Here is a 4,659-nt window from a genome sequence, read left to right as displayed (position 1 = left end):
ATTAATTCATGGATTGAGTGTTGGTTCGACCTACAGGCGTGATAGATTGGAACTCAGTGAAGACACAGATGTTCTTGTTGAGGGCAACCAGCTAATCATTACATTTTAAAGGCGATTTCTGTGATTGAGGTATGTTTTGGAGGACTAAGTCCATTTCAAGAGGACTTGAAGCTGGTCCTCAGCTTGAGGAAGCAGTGGCTTGTTTTCAAGAAGCCATTCCTGATCTCAGGATCTACCCAGCATGCGTCATCAAGGAGAAGACTGCTATTTTTTTTTTTTCTATTCTACATGTACCAAAGGTGACAGCTGTCCATTCCGTCACTGTGCAGCTGCACTAGGAAACGAAACTGTTTGCACATTATGGCAAGAAGGACGCTGTTTTCGCCGGGTGTGCAGGTTTCGGCACATGGAGATTGATAAAAAACGGAGTGAGATTCCTTGTTATTGGGAAAATCAACCAGGGGGTTGCCAAAAGCTACACTGCGCTTTTCATCACAACAGAGGACGTTATGTGGATGGCCTTTTTCTACCTCCAAGCAAAACTGTGTTGCCCACTGTGCCTGAGTCACCAGAGGAGGAAGTGAAGGCTTCCCAGCTCACAGATCAACAACACAAACTATCTGTCCAGTCCAATCCCTCCCCTCAACTGCGAAGTGTGATGAAAGTAGAAAGTTCAGAAAATTTTCCTACCCCCACACATCCGCCAGTTGTGATCGATGCTGCAGATGATGATGATGATGATGAAGATGATGATGATCAGTTGTCTGAGGAAGGTGATGAAACCAAAACACCAATCCTGCAACCAACTCCCAAAGTTCATAATGGATCACGAGGGGCTTCTTCCTGGAAACCCAGGGTCAGTTTAAAACAAGGTGAACGTTTGAATTTTGGAATGAAAACTCTTGAGGAAATTTAGTCAAAGAAAATGCAGGAAAGGTTCAAGAAGCAAGGTGAAGGTTCTCCAGGAGTTTCCAGTCTTTTACTCCGGCCTCAGCCCCTTCCAGGTCCCAAAAAAGAGAATGTCCGGACTGCGGTGAGGACAGGAACTCTCTCCAACAAACAAGGAGAAGAACACTTGATAAGACTGAGTCTCACCGAGAGACTGGGGAAGCGAAATCTCTCTGCAGGTGGTGACAGTGGTCCTCCACTTAAGCGTAGCCTTGCACAGAGGCTAGGGAAGAAAGCTGATGCTTCAGAAACTGACACAACACCAAAGAGAGTTCAAGTTTCCAAGTCTCTAAAGGAACGATTAGGTGAGTCAGCTGGTCAGAACAACGAGGAGGCAGCAGAGAGAGTTACTGACGTTGGCGAGATCCACGTGAAGACATTAGCAGAAATCCTTCTGGAAAGAGCCAGTCAGAAACGCCGAGAATTGCAAACTAAACTCAAGGCAGGAGGCCCTTCAAAAGCTGATGATCCTACTTCAGGAGCAAGAAGCTCTTCCACCGTTCCAATCAAAACCTCTGACATCCTGGCTGAAAAGAAACACCGGCAGCTGGAAGCAGAGAGACAGAAAAGCAAAAAGGATGCTGCCTGCGGCAAGTTAAAGACGGACAGTGATACTAAAAAAGCATCGGTTTTGCCACCAACGGTGGCCAAGAAAGGACAAGCAGAGGAGCCTGCAGGGAGAACAAAGTCTGTGCAGGAGGTACATGTCAAGGCGCTGGAGGAAATTAAACGGGAGAAGGCGCGGAGGGTGCCGCAGGGCTCCAAGAGCAGCCCCAGCTCCCAGCCTCAGCCCGAGGCCACCCCGGGGGCGAGGGGGCTTCTCCGAATCACCGAAAAGTCAGGTATAAAAGAAGAGAAGAAACTTCAAGAAGAAAGTGAAGTTGCATGTCAGAGCAGTGTTGCTAGAATCGAGGCTAAAGAGGCTTCAAATGAGACAACAGGAGGGGGCATTAAAATTCCAGTCAAGAAATGTGAGACGACGCAAGAAATGCACATACAGAAACAGCCAGGCCCCCATGGCGGACAGCCTCTAGTTCTTCTCCGACCACGTGGCAAACAGCACCACTGCGCTAGAACGGTTACAGAGAAGGAACCTGAAAAACAACGTGCTCCAGCTACCTCTGTGCGAAAAGGCCATCTCTGTGAACATCCAGCGGATCCCCAAGGAGGGGCTGCTGTGTGCCTCTGGCCAGGCCACCTGCTGCCACGTCATCTGACAGTGGCCGCCTGGCCACTCGCATGCTCCCTGCTCAGAGTAGTGAAGACTGGCTTCCTTCACTGTTTGCTCTCGGTTTTACCCTCTGAACGGGCAGTTATTCATTATGCTTCCCTTCGTTGGCCTGGCGCTGTGGCAATGCATGGTCCTCGTGCATGCTGCTGCTAGACACTGCTTTTCTGTTCCAGCCGAAAAGTCAATCTCGTGTGTCACTTTTACACTCAGAATTTTAGTGTGGATGATCAGGATTAAATTAAAATGTGTATTTGGAACCTCATATAAATGGAGCACTTAGAAATTTGATGTTCCATACTTAACCTAGACAGAGAAAACATGCTTGTATTTCCTTGTTGAAAAATCTAAATTCCTGTCCTGACCTTCTGATACATGGAGACCCCGTGCTCTGGGGCACACTCTGGTGTCCGATACAGAACCAAAGCAATAATGGTGAGATGCCGACAGGCCTGGAGCCCGCGGATGTGCCCGCCAGCTTTCCGAGGCTGTGCGGGACAGAGTACAGCCAACATCTGCACTATTACCTTAAACCGAGATTTCAACATACCCACACCTGTTTGTCATAAGCTATAGTGTGAAAAAAGTTTGGGCTCTTAAAAATTAACTGAAAAAGATTTTCTTGTTTTGTAATAGGTGAGATAAAGTACTTAGATTTATAAGGCAGCTTCCCCTGTAGTGGTAAGTGACAAGCAGACAATCTTCTTTTGTAATGTGTGAACTGATGATGTCTTAACTCTACTTACAGAGTGTGTCTGTGTAACAGAACAAAATGACGCTCCTGTAAACTCCTTCCTGCAGGGTTTCCTTCAGAACCACGTAGATAGAAGAAACTGTAGGGCCTAACGTGGAGGCAAAGTGCACTCAGAGGTGGGCAAAGTCAAAGCCCAGTCAATGAAAAAAACATATATAAACACACACACACACACACACACACACACATATATATATGGATTGATTTTTATGAGTTTGGTGATTAGGTTGTCTTGCTATTTCCATTTTATATCCTTTAGCTCAATTAGCTATGATAATTGGCTAATCAAAAAATACACATAAAACGGTAGAATCCACAGAATCAACAAACAAAACCTGCTTCAGTTTTGGTTTTTTGCTGAAAATATTTGTCGCTTTGCCTTCCTGCCAAAACAATAATCAAGAACTCTTGCTTTAAACTATTCCTGTACAGAGACTCCTTTTGACCAGATAAACATCTTTCGAGACAAATTTTATCTGTAGGCACAGTGTATTGCACATTGCTGATTGCGGAAGGGGCCAGATGCTACTTTTCTACGCTGTGCCCCGAGGGGTCTTAGATGCTTAGCCGCATTGGTGATAGGATGTGCCTGGGCCTGGGCCTTCCCAAGCTCATCAGCCTCCAGTGAGGTGTCTGGTGCTCCAGGGGATGGCATTCCATCGGGCAATGCCTTCAAGTATACACTGACCTTGCTCTGTTAGTATCCATCTATTTTACTCAGAACTCTGAATTTCACTGTATACTTACTAGACTAAGTAAAGATGATACTTCAAACACTTCTTTTACTTTCTAGACCTAGGCTAGATGTGTTTTAAGCTATAGCTCTAGCTCAGTGTGATATTTACAATTGAAAGCTATGAGAATAGGTGTGGGGGTGAAGCCATAGAACACATTTGCTTGAAGTTCTTGAGCAGGGATCTTATAAAGGGCCAGAAATAAGATGTGTGGTTCACATAGTCAGTGAGCGTAACATCTGTATTAAACATAGGAGAGAAGTTTATAAAGGGCATTGGCAATAAACTCTTTGTTGCAGCTGTTTTCCAAGCAATGTAAATACCTTTCCCTGTGATTATGTATAGCTTTGGAATGGCACATTTGAATATATATATATAATATGTACTTCTGACAATTCCATCTGTATTTAAAGACGTGACAATCTTGACACCGACTTTAAGAATAGCCATGAGACTGAATCAAATTAAAGCTATTTCTACCACGTAAGCGCTGATGTGTGTGAAGCGCATACAGAATGATTAACTGATTGGTCATTTGCATCCACTGCAGGTTGATTTTCCTCATCGTGTGAACATGGACAGGTCTGTGACAAGTGGGAGAAAATCCAAACAATAAAGTGGCATATCGGTGTTCAGCAAAAAAAAAAAAAAAGAAAAAAAGAAATCAGTGAGAATTTTACAACCTGTGTTTTGAGAACATTACTAAGCCAGCCTTTGAGAAGATACCAGCTTGAATATCCCAAATACATCAGAGGCATAATAAAGAGACCAACCTACAGGGAGAATGAGCCAAGACTTCATTTAAACCAAAAAAATATATATGTATTTGTTGTTTTACCCCAGTAACCATTAAATCCTCCAGTCAATAACACCTGACACAGGGCAGGACCAGGGGACATGACTGGGGCCTTGTCCATGCCTGGATCCACCTGAAGGCACCTTCTAGTCACTAAGTCCTGCCTCTAGCTCTGTCCTTTAATTTTTCATCAGTGGGG

General features: G+C 44.7%; 1 pseudogene; it reads left to right on the top strand.

Moving 5' to 3' along the window:
- The first annotated feature begins 241 nt into the window (after nt 1–241).
- LOC102754434 lies at nt 242–2,332 on the top strand (annotated as a pseudogene).
- The last annotated feature ends 2,327 nt before the right edge of the window (nt 2,333–4,659 follow it).

Source organism: Myotis davidii, unplaced genomic scaffold (genome assembly GCF_000327345.1).
Source record: "Myotis davidii unplaced genomic scaffold, ASM32734v1 scaffold93, whole genome shotgun sequence".
Taxonomy (NCBI): domain Eukaryota; kingdom Metazoa; phylum Chordata; class Mammalia; order Chiroptera; family Vespertilionidae; genus Myotis; species Myotis davidii.
This window is presented reverse-complemented; position numbering and strand designations above follow the sequence as displayed.